This window comes from Triticum dicoccoides, chromosome 6B, assembly GCF_002162155.2.
Source record: "Triticum dicoccoides isolate Atlit2015 ecotype Zavitan chromosome 6B, WEW_v2.0, whole genome shotgun sequence".
Lineage (NCBI taxonomy): Eukaryota > Viridiplantae > Streptophyta > Magnoliopsida > Poales > Poaceae > Triticum > Triticum dicoccoides.
The window spans coordinates 140,463,909-140,476,541 of record NC_041391.1 but is presented as its reverse complement, the minus strand read 5'-3'; positions in this window follow the sequence as shown (position 1 = coordinate 140,476,541).

Genomic DNA, 12,633 nt, shown 5'->3' with positions numbered 1-12,633 from the left:
GACCTAACATACTACATGGAGAGAGGTAAGGTGACTAAGGCTGCATTATTTCTGCACCACTATGGATAGTCTTACCACCAAAGCCACATGGCACGATTATGATTTAAATCCCAATGACTCCCCCACACACAAAAAAACACGGCATGCTTGTCACATGAATGCAGGAATGTATAAAATGTTATTTTCCTCTCGTTAAACATAAGGGAGGGTTGTGTAGCTGGTTAGCCTGTTCGCTCATCAAACTTGAGGTCTCGGGTTCGATACATCTCCAACGTATCTATAAATTTTTATTGTTCCATGCTATTATATTACCCGTTTTGGATGTTTATGGGCTTTACTTTACACTTCTATATCATTTTTGGGACTAACCTACTAACTGGAGGCCCAGCCCGTATTGCTATTTTTTTGCCTATTTCAGTATTTTGAAAAAAAAAGGAATACCAAACGGAGTCCAAACAGAATGAAACCTTCGGGAGCATGATTTTTGGAACGAACGTGATCCAAAGGACTTGGAGTGCAAGTCAAGATGCAGCCAAGGCAGCCACGAGGGTGGAGGGCACGCCCCCCTACTGGGCACGCCCCCCTATCTCGTGGGCCCCTCGGGCGGCCACCGACCTACTTCTTCCTCCTATATATGCCCACGTACCCCGAGAACATCAGAACAAGCCACGAAAACCTAGTTCCACCGTCGTAACCTTCTGTATCCACGAGATCCCATCTTGGAGCCTTTGCCGGCGCTCCGCCGGAGGGGGAATCAATCACGGAGGGCCTCTACATCATCTCCAAGGCCTCTCCGATGAGTTGTGAGTAGTTTACCACAGACCTGCGGGTCCATAGTTATTAGCTAGATGGCTTCTTCTCTCTCTTTGGATCTCAATACCATGTTCTCCTTGATCTTCTTGGAGATCTATTCGATGTAACTTTTTTTGCGGTGTGTTTGTCGAGATCCGATGAATTGTGGGTTTATGATCAAGTTTATCTATGAGAAATATTTTAATCTCCTCTGAATTATTTTATGTGTGATTGAGTTATCTTTGCAAGTCTCTTCGAATTATCAGTTTGGTTTGGCCTACTAGATTGATCTTTCTTGCAATGGGAGACGTGCTTAGCTTTGGGTTCAATCTTGCGATGTCCTTTCCCAGTGACAACAGGGGCAGCAAGGCATGTATTGTATTGTTGCCATCGAGGATAAAAAGATGGGGTTTATATCATATTGCATGAGTTTATCCCTCTACATCATGTCATCTTTCTTAATGCGTTACTCTATTCTTTATGAACTTAATACTCTAGATGAATGCTGATTAGCGGTCGATGTGTGGAGTAATAGTAGTAGATGCACGCAGGAGTCGGTCTACTTGTCACGAACGTGATGCCTATATACATGATCATGCCTAGATAATCTTATAATTATTCGCTTTTCTATCAATTGCTCGACAGTTATTTGTTCACCCACCGTAATACTTATGCTATCTTGAGAGAAGCCACTAGTGAAACCTATGGCCCCCGGGTCTATCTTTTATCATATAAGCTTTCAATCTACTTTTATTTGCATCTTTACTTTTCCTATCTATATTATAAAATACCAAAAATATATTTATCTTATCATATTACCTCTATCAGATCTCACTTTCGCAAGTGGCCATGAAGGGATTGACAACCCCTTTATTGTGTTGGTTGCGAGTTCTTTGTTTGTTTGTGTAGGTGCGTGGGACTTTTGAGGAGCCTCCTACTGGATTGATATCTTGGTTCTCAAAAACTAAGGGAAATACTTATGCTACTATTGCTGCATCACCCTTTCCTCTTCAAGGAAAACCAACGCAAGCTCAGGACGTAGCAAGAAGGATTTCTGGCGCCGTTGCCGGAGAGGTCTTCGGTCAAGTCAAGACATACCAAGTACCCATCAAAAATTCATCTCCCTCGCATTACATTATTTGCCATTTGCCTCTCATTTTCCTCTCCCCCACTTCACCCTTGCCGTTTTATTCGCCCTTTTTCCGTTCGTCTTTTCGTTTACCTTAATGTCTTACTTGGCTCGTTTGCTCGTTTGGTTGGAATAATTGTGTATTGATTACTAAACAAAGAAGCTAAGATCTATGGATCCTCATCCGCTTGCTAATCTTTTTAAGAGATCCAATTATGATGAACCAATTGCTAGTGAGTTTTGTGCACTAGATTATCTTTATGAAGTTTTTCTTGAAATTCGTGAATCTAAAAATTGTGATGAAGAACTTTATGAAGTGATTCATGACAGATCTTTGAATAAAAAGAATGATTGCAATGATTTTACTATAAATTCTCTTGATGTCAATTGTGCTAATAATATGCAAAACCCTAAGCTTGGGGATTCTAGTTTTGCTATGTCTACTACTTGTTGAATGATCATGATTGGAGTGATTCTTCTTATGATCTTAAAAATTTATTTAAGCCCCCTGATGAATATGAGATTGATAATAGTGTTTGCAATAATATTGAAAGTGTGTTTGGAAGAGTGTCAACTTTAGATCCCTCATATTTGGAGAATGTTCAATCTTATGGTATTTTTTTTATAAAAGTGGGTTTGGAGAGGTCATGACTTTAGTTAATGTTAATCCCACTATTTTGGAAGAGTGTCAACTTCGCATGCATGTGGATCGTGTTGGAAATATTTTATGTGATAGTTATTTTGTTGAATTTGCTTATGATCCTACATGTAATTATTATGAGAGAGGAAAATATGGTTGTAGAAATTTTCATGTTACTAAATTACCTCTCTTCATGTTGAGATTGCTATCATCTCTTTGTTCTTCCTTGCATATGCTAGTTTTTGCTTGCCTTGATAATTTGTTTGCTTACAAGATGCCTATGCATAGGAAGTATGTTAGACTTAAGTGCGTTTGTCACATGTTTTATGATGCTCTCTTTGTGCTTCAATTCTTGTCTTTCATGTGAGCATCATTGAAATCTCAATGCCTAGCTAAAAAGGCTTTAAAGAAAAGCGCTTGTTGGGAGACAATCCAATATTTTTCCTTGCTGTTATTTAATAAATTTTGCATCTACCTTCTGTTTAGATGTGTTTATATGTTTTAACTAGCAAAGTGGCCCGCTCTTCGCGTGGGCTAGTATTTAATAAAGTTTGGGTGAAATAAGTTCATATTTACCAGTTCTTTGGGCTGGTCATGAAGTGGTGATTTTAGGTTTTTTTTGACTTACCCCTTTTATGTTTCAGGGAAATATCTGGAGGCTATTCTGTTGCTGAACTTTTTTAGTGCTACGTGCTCAAATCCATGTATTTGCCTAATGCGGTTATAGTGATGTGTATATGTGTGTGGCTGGCTTGACATTCCCGTTGACGTGTATTAGAGTTTCTTATTTTTAGTATGTAACCTTTTTCCCGAGAAGTATGTTTATGGATCAAATTTTAATCAATATAGGTGATTTTTTAACAATAATTTTTTTGTTCATATTATCATGAAGTATATGTTAGCATGGATTTTTTTAAAGTTTGCATCACCAGAAATTACATAATTTACACTAAAAATATGTATATGCACTATACTTTTTTCCCTAGATGTACGTTAATCATCGGTTGTTTTTTTATATATGATAGTTGCTTTTATAGCTAATTCTATAAGTTATTTGTAGGGAAATATTTTTTCGTACTTGAACGATTAGTCGGGCTCCTAGTCCAACATGCTCACATAGATGCACACAATGTTCAGGCATCTCTCAAATTACGCAGTCCATATCTTCACACAGAGACTGGTCTTGCATGATCCCCTTTGTCTCATTTCTCCTTTCCTTCCTTTCTACATTGACTCCCGAGTTGCTGTCTCTGTCCCATGTCTAGCTAATCATAGAGAAAAGACACCCTCATTTTCTCCGTTGACTCCTTGATTGGTGCCGCCGAATAGTGTCTAGCTACGCTAAGAGCAATGTCGGTGTTGTTGCTAATTCGTTGTCGGCATGGATCTCATCTCCCATAGCCACCTTGGATCCGGAATGAGTTCATCCTTATAGACGACACGTCCATATTGGTGAAAATCAAGGCCGGCTGACACACCATCTTCGTCCTCCATAGCGGCTGCCATCTTCCGCCTACAAGTCCAACTTTTTCCGCTTTCTTGTTCATGTCAATTTCCCCCTTCTTCTTATCCTTTTCCTGTGTTTGTACTATTGAACCGACATAATTAAAGTAGTTGAAATATTAACTTGTTTATGCCTATCCACTTTATTCATACTTGGGATCGACAATGACAGTTGCATCCGTACCCCTATTCATATTCAAGCTCTCAACTATGTAATGAGCCTCAAATATCAGATAATATTGAGCATCAATGCTCGGTATGAATGAGTTGTTTCCATCAAATGATGATGAACATTTCCATTACTTATGCATATTAGTAGACCTTATCCATCCTGCCATATCACGTTAGCATTAATATGTTAGTTATTATTTTGAAGATAGTTTGTGGTACACAAATTTTTCATGTACTTATTATCGTCTAATAAAAGGTCAGTAGCAACATCTTGCTGAAGAAGAACTATACCAAAAGTGTTATTTCCATGCCTTTAGAATATTTCTTTATATATTATTACCCTTAGTCCATCCCTTTATTGCGCCTCTTGAGAATGATATGTATAGCTCTCCATGCGCAAACACATGTTTAGGCAGAGATAGATCTAATTTCTTCATCTACAGGTCTCACCTCCCCTTGTTTATTTTTTGTCACCATATGATTGGACTAATAAATTAATTAAGGTAGTTTTTATTACTGACAAATCAGTTTATGTTTTTGTACCACTGTGTATGATGGCTACTCTTGATCTTCACTCGATTGACTTATGGCCAAGTTACAAAATGATGATAGTAAGTTATGAAGGTCAAATACAAAGGCGTAGTGTTAATTTGTTTATGCTCCCTCCACTTTTTTCTTGTCTTGAGACCGACATTTGCAATGTTAGGCCCTCTTACACCTATTAATTTTGAACAAACTCCTAAAGATATTAAGATTTAATAAAAATAATAAGAAAACATGTTTGATTGCATTATATATAAAAAATATAACATTATCCGGATGCTCTCAGTATTGGTTGCACTATATAATAATCTTGAGAAGTTAGATATCACATAATATAGTTTCAAACCAATAGTAATTGTTAGACTATGTATAGCTTCTGTACTTATGTACGTATTGTAACACATCCATTATATATAATGAGATAAGCCACCCCTAGAGGATTGTGCTGGTTCCCCCAAATCTTATTGTCTTACATGGTATCACGCTAGGTTACGATCGCTTCCACTTCCAAACCCTAATACCCGCACCGCCGCCGCCGCCGCCGCCGCCTTCACCGCCGCCATGTCGAGCGCCGCCACCACCGGTTCCACTGCCGCGGGGTTCCTCCCGGCCTCTCTTGCGGCTCTGCTCAACCTCCCGCTCGATGCCGTCGCCGTTCCGGCTCCGATCGGGACCAGGAGCATCGGCTCTGTCTATTCCACGCCGCCGGCGCCCTCGCTTGGGCGCGACCTCGTGGTCCACACCGCGGCGCCGCCGTCCGCTGCGGACTCCGAGGGCGTCGTCCCGCCGCTCCTGCCGCAAGCGGATCACACTGCCCCGCTGGCGGGGTTGGCGGCGTCCGCCCCGGCCGCGGGCCTTGCGGCGTCCGACCCGGCCACGCGCTTTGCTGCGTCCGCCCTGGCTGTGGTCCTGCCTCCTCCCGCATCGGCCTCGGTGCCTCCGGCTGCCTCCATGGTGTTTGCACCCCAGGCAGCCCCCTCGATGGGATCGTCTTCGCCGCCGCCGTTTCACTTCGGTCATCTCATCACCATCAAGCTCTCCGCCGACAACTACATCTTCTGGTGTGCGCAGGTTCTCCCGCTCTTGGGGAGTCACTACCTGCTAGGCTACGTCAACGGATCGCTTCCCTGCCCACCCGCACTGGTAGACAGCGTGCATGGTCCGGTCTACAATCCGGCCCATCGCGTCTGGACGGGGCAGGACCAGGCGAACCTCTCCTCCATCCAGGGGTCGCTCTCGCCGGCAGTTGCCGGACTTGTTGTCTTCGCGAAGACGTCTCATGAGGCCTGGACCATCCTTGAGCGAACCTTTGCAGCGCAGTCCCAGGCTCGTGTCTCTGCACTCCGTCGTCAGCTTGGAGAGTGTCAGAAGCTTGACTCCACCGCCACTGAGTTCTACAACAAGGTCAAGGGCCTCGCCGACACATTGGCCTCCATTGGACAGCCCCTCACCGACTCCGAGTTCAACTCGTTTATTGTCAATGGTCTTGATGAGGAGTATGATGCCTTAGTCGAGATCATCAACGAGCGGGGCAACTCGACACCCATGCTGGCACACGAGGTTTTCTCTCGGCTCCTTCTCACTGAGCAACGGGTCGAGACACGCCGCTCCAGGGGCACTGGCTCCCTCTCGGCCAACGCCGCCACCAAGGGTGGCCGCTCTTCTTCATCACCCCGGTCTCCCTTGGGGCTGCCACTCTCGCCCGCCTCGGCCCCCCCACCTACTGCGACCATACCGGGGGCTGGCGGTCCACGTGTGTGCCAGCTTTGTGGCCGCAATGGGCACTGGGCCTCCAAGTGTCATAAGCGCTTCCAGCGAAGCTTCCTTGGTCTTGGCAATGACGGCAAAGATACACGCAACAATGCCCGTCAGGTCGCCATGGCTGATCGTCCCGCGCCGCAGAAGCAACAGGGACACACTCAGTCCTACTCCATCGATCCACACTGGTACATGGACTCTGGGGCGACAGAGCATCTGACCAGCGAGATGGGGAAGCTTCACACTCGTGAACCCTATCATGGCTCCGACAAGATCCACACCGCCAATGGAGCATGTATGCACATCTCTCAGATTGGTCAAGCATCTCTTCTCACTAGACATGCCAATAGGAGTCTTCAGCTTCGCAATGTTCTTCGAGTTCCATCTGTGACCCGTAATCTTCTTTCAGTTCCTAAACTCACACGTGATAATAATGTGCTTTGTGAATTTCACCCTTTTGATCTTTTTATTAAGGATCGGGGCACGAGGGACATTCTTCTTAGTGGGCGGTTGTGCCAGGGCCTCTACCGTCTGGAGCATCCTGGCGTCGCCTGTGTTTTCAGTGGAGTTCGGGTCTCTCAGTCACAGTGGCATGCTCGTCTTGGTCACCCGGCCACACCTATTGTCCGTCATATTTTGCGTCGTCATGAGCTTCCTAGTTTGTCTAGTAATAAAGATGTAGCAGTGTGTGATGCTTGTCAGCAGGGGAAGAGTCATCAACTTCCTTTTTCGGAGTCCAGTCGTGAGGTGAAACATCCTTTAGAACTTGTGTTTCCAGATGTATGGGGTCCTGCTCAGACTTCTGTCAGTGGTCATAATTACTATATCAGTTTCGTTGATGCTTATAGTCGCTTTACCTGGCTTTACCTTATTAAACGCAAATCTGATGTGTTTGATATTTTTGTTCAGTTTCAAAAACATGTTGAACGTCTTCTCAAGCACAAAATTGTTCATGTCCAGTCGGACTGGGGGGGGGCGAGTATCGCAACCTCAACTCCTTCTTTCAGTCGCTTGGGATAGCTCATCGTTTAGCATGTCCACATACACATCAGTAGAATGGTTCAGTCGAACGTAAGCATCGTCATATTGTTGAAGCTGGTCTTACTCTTTTGGCCCATGCATCTGTTCCGTTTCGGTTTTGGAATGATGCTTTCACCACTGCATGCTTTCTCATCAACCGTACTCCCACTCGTGTTTTAAACATGAAGACTCCCATTGAGGTTCTCCTTAATGAATAACCTGATTATACCTTTTTCAAGGTATTTGGGTGTGCTTGCTGGTCGCATCTTCGTCCATATAATAAGCGCAAGCTTGAGTTTCGTTCTAAGAAGTGTGTTTTTCTTGGCTATAGCTCTCTTCATAAAGGTTACAAATGTCTTCATGTTCCCACTAATCGTGTCTATATATCTCGGGACGTCGTGTTTGATGAGCATGTTTTTCCCTTTGCCAAACTTCCTGTGTCCACTGTCGAACCACCATCTCTGCATTCATCCTCTGTTGCTTCTGACCAATTTGATGATGTTGCATACTCTCCTTTGCTGTTACCTAACCATGGTGCAGGAACCGGACGTGGGGCTCGTTTGGAGCTGTTGGAGGATTCACCATCATCATCGCCGTCTTCTGATGGGCACGTCGATCACCCTATGTTGCATGGCATCGATTCGCGTGCCCATGCATGGTCACCCGAAGAGCCCGTCGCGCCGAGCATCTCCACTGCTCGGTCCGCTACGCCAGCGACCGCCGAGTCTCCAGCGGCTCGGCCCTCTTCGCCAGCGGCCGCCGAGTCTTCAGCGGCTCGGCCTGTCACGCCGTCTTCGCCCGCGGCTCGGCCCGTCACGCCGTCTTCGCCTGCAGCTCGGGTCCGCAACGCCGTCCTCACGTCACCTTCATCCACGGATCGGCCCGCGACACCGGCCGCGCCACGGCCCACTATGCCGGGCTCGCCATCGGCCCGGTCTGTGACGCCGGCGTCGCCAGCTGCTTCGTTTGCTCTGCCGGTTTCGCCGGTGGGCCGGCCTTCTTCGCTGACCGACCCCGAGGCTACTGTGTCTGGCTCCTCGTCACCGGCTGACTCGTCAACGTCGCCGTCCTCCAGCCCGTTGCAGGCTGCTCCGTCGACCTCGGTGGTTCCTGTGTCCCGACCACATACACGCAGTCGCAGTGGCATTTTCAAACCTAAGGAACGTAAGGATGGTACGGTTGCTTGGTTGGCTGCTGCTGTTGCGGATCCATCTTCTGAGCCTCGCTCATATCAGGCTGCCCTGCGCATTCCACATTGGCGAGAGGCTATGGAGCAGGAGTTTCATGCTCTCCTTCGTAACAAGACATGGACTCTCGTTCCTCCACCACCACGGGTAAATGTTATTGACTCAAAATGGGTATTCAAAGTGAAGAAGCATTCGGATGGATCTATTGAGCGTTACAAAGCGCGACTTGTTGCTCGCGGTTTTCGGCAGCGCCATGGTCTTGACTATGAGGACACCTTCAGTCCTGTCGTCAAGCCTACCAATATTCGGCTTCTTCTCTCCATTGCTGTTTCTCGTGGTTGGTCACTTCGTCAACTTGATGTGCAGAATGCTTTTCTACATGGATTTTTGGAGGAAGAGGTTTATATGAAACAGCCGCCTGGTTTCTCTGATCCTGATCGTCCTGACTATATCTGTCGTCTCTCCAAAGCACTATATGGTTTGAAGCAAGCTCCTCGTGCCTGGCATGCCCGCCTTGCCTCTGCCCTTCGTGCTCATGGGTTTGTGCCTTCCACTGCTGACACTTCATTATTTCTTCTACAGAAGCCAGAAGTCACTATGTATCTTTTGGTATATGTCGATGATATTATCCTTGTCAGCTCTTCTCAGTATGCTGCTGATGCTCTTGTCTGCTCTCTTGGTGCTGATTTTGCGGTCAAAGATCTTGGGAAGCTTCACTACTTTCTTGGAGTTGAGGTCACTTCTCGTGCTACTGGTCTTGTCCTTACGCAGAAGAAGTACTCCTTGGAGTTGTTACAAAGAGCGGGCTGCTGAAGTGCAAACCGACCACCACACCCATGTCGTCTACCGACAAGATAACAGCTGTTGATGGTGAGCTTTTGTCTCCTGCGGATGCCACAGAGTACAGGAGCATTGTTGGTGGACTTCAGTACTTGACGATCACGAGACCAGATATCTCTTATGCTGTTAACAGGGTTTGTCAGTATCTTCAGGCTCCCAGAGATACTCATTGGGCTGCTGTTAAACGCATTCTTCGTTATGTTCAGTTCACCCTGACATTTGGTATGCATATTCGGCCGACTTCCTCTCGGGTCCTTTCGGCCTTCTCTGATGCAGATTGGGCTGGTAGCCCAGATGACAGGCGATCCACGGGGGGTTATGCAGTATTCTTTGGCCCTAATTTGATCGCCTGGAGTGCTCGGAAACAGGCTACTGTGTCACGTAGCAGTACTGAAGCTGAGTACAAGGCTGTGGCTAATGCTACTGCAGAGATTATTTGGGTGCAGGCTTTGCTTCAGGAGTTGGGTTTGTCTCAACCACAGCCTCCTATTCTTTGGTGTGATAACATCGGTGCTACATACCTTTCTGCAAATCCAGTATTTCATGCCCGAACGAAACACATTGAAGTTGACTATCACTTTGTACGGGAACGTGTATCACAGAAGCAACTCCAGATCAAGTTTATCTCATCTAAGGATCAACTTGCAGACATCTTCACTAAGCCTTTACCTCTGCCACAGTTTGAGGCTTGTAGGCGCAATCTTACCCTTCTCAGTTCTTTAGAAAGTGGCTAAGATTGAGGGAGGGTGTTAGACTATGTATAGCTTCTGTACTTATGTACGTATTGTAACACATCCATTATATATAATGAGATAAGCCACCCCTAGAGGGTTGTGCTGGTTCCCCCAAATCTTATTGTCTTACAGTAATCAATAGTAACCAATTATGTAATATCTGTGTCCTCAAGCTACTGATTTGTTACTCTTGGTTACTATTGATTCTTTTACATATTGTCCGCAACCTCCCGATGTGCCTACTCCGGTGGCGGCAACCTTGTGGCCAAGATCGAGGAAATTGGTGGATCGAAGGCAACAACCTGGCAGCCAGGATCAATGAAGCTAGTGGATTGCAGACTCGGACATGGAGTGAGAATAGTGGCTGGGAGAAGAGTTTTTTTTTTACCCTGGAGAAGGATATCGAGAATTGATGCCTTGAACATCAGAATTTCTTTGTACAAAAAGAGAACGGGAGTTGATAGTTTTTCTTTGTAGCTCAGCGACAGTGAAAAGACCTTAGATCCCAAAGTAAGACCGGCAGCGCTGGTGTAGAGACTCATTGCGACGGCCACTATGTGAGGTCGAGGACATATGGCATGGTTGTTGCGTGTGTTTTTCTTTTCTGAGGGACGGTGGCTGCGACCTTCATTCTATGATTGAGCCACAACGTGTGTGTTTTTGTTTTGTGAGAGACAGCGACCGTGATCTTCATTCTGGGATTGAGCCACATGTGTGTGTTTTTATTTTTGAGGGACATCGGCTGCGATCTTTATTCTAGGATTGAGCCACGCGTATAGTTTAGGATAGCTGCAGATTTTCTATTCTTAAGGGAAGGTGAGATATGTTGTAGTTTTTTCCTATACATGGAAAGCAGCTAAAAAATATATATGAGATGTAGTAGCTTTTTCTAGGGGACAGATGTAGTAGTAGCTTTTTTTGCACGTGAGATGTAGTAGTTTTTTTTTTATTTTTTTTGACAGATGTGAGATCTAGAATATGAGATGTGGTAGTTTTTTCTTTCTTTTGCAGGACGTGAGATCATCTGCAGGATGTGGTAGGTTTTTCAGGATATATCCGATCCACCAGTTTTGCATGTGGCTTTACATGTACTGTAGTTACGTGAGATCTTCTAGTCTTTATTTAAATTTAAAGGCACATGTAGGTAGACATCAGCTATGTACGTACACATAATCTATCTATATTTTAGGATTGAGCGGCTGCACGCACAGGCTAAGGAAAGCCGCAGTTTGTTTTATTTATTTTGATTTGAAGGGATATGTAGGTAGATATTAAGGTGTGTACGGTTTTTCTGTACTACATGCAATCTAATTTTATTTTTAGGGTACACGTAGCCTACCTTTATTTTAGGATTGAGCCACCTCATGCACGGGCTAAGGAAAGCTGCAGTTTAATTTTTTCAGATGAAGCGCTCTTAGATCTGACCCATTAATTCCCTCTTTTAAGTGACGGGTCCACCAAATCAGCGACCAGATGTTTCTAATTATTGTGGTAATTTCTAGCTTATTTATCTTCTTTCTGATTAACCCGTCAAGCACTTTTAATATATAATAGATTAATGTTTGTGCCAAGTAGAACCTATAGGATAACCTATGGTGATAATTAATTTGATTCTGCTGAAAAACAGAAACTTTGCACACACGAACATAGTTTTGTTAATTCACAGAAATGTGCTTTTGTGTTGATTCTTTTTGCTGTAGATCAATAGACGAATTGCCCAGGACTTCCTACTTTGGTAGGATGTGTAGAGTTCCAGAAGTATTCGAGAGTTGCAGATTGCTACAGACTGTTCTGTTTTTGACAGATTCTGCCTTTCGTGTGTTGTTTGCTTATTTTGATGCATCTATGGCTAGTATTAAGTGGTATGAACCATATAGAACTTGAAATACAGTAGCTTTAACACCAATATAAATAAAGAATGAGTTTATTACAGTACCTTATGTGGTGGTTTTTCTTTCTTTCACTAACGGAGCATATGAGATTTCCTGTTGAGTTTTGTGTTGTGAAATTTTCAAGTTTTGGGTAAATATTTGATCAACTATGGAATAAGGAATGGCAAAAGACTAAGCTTGGGGATGCCCATGGCACCCCAAGATATTCAAGAATAGCCAAAAGCCTAAGCTTGGGGATGCCCCCAGAAGGCATCCCCTCTTTCGTCTTCGTTTATCGGTAATTTTACTTGGAGCTATATTTTTATTCGCCACATGATATGTGTTTTGCTTGGAGCGTCTTGTATTATATTAGTATTTGATTTTTAGTTTACCACAATCATCCTTGCTGTACACACCTTTTGGGAGAAGCCCACTTGATTAGAAT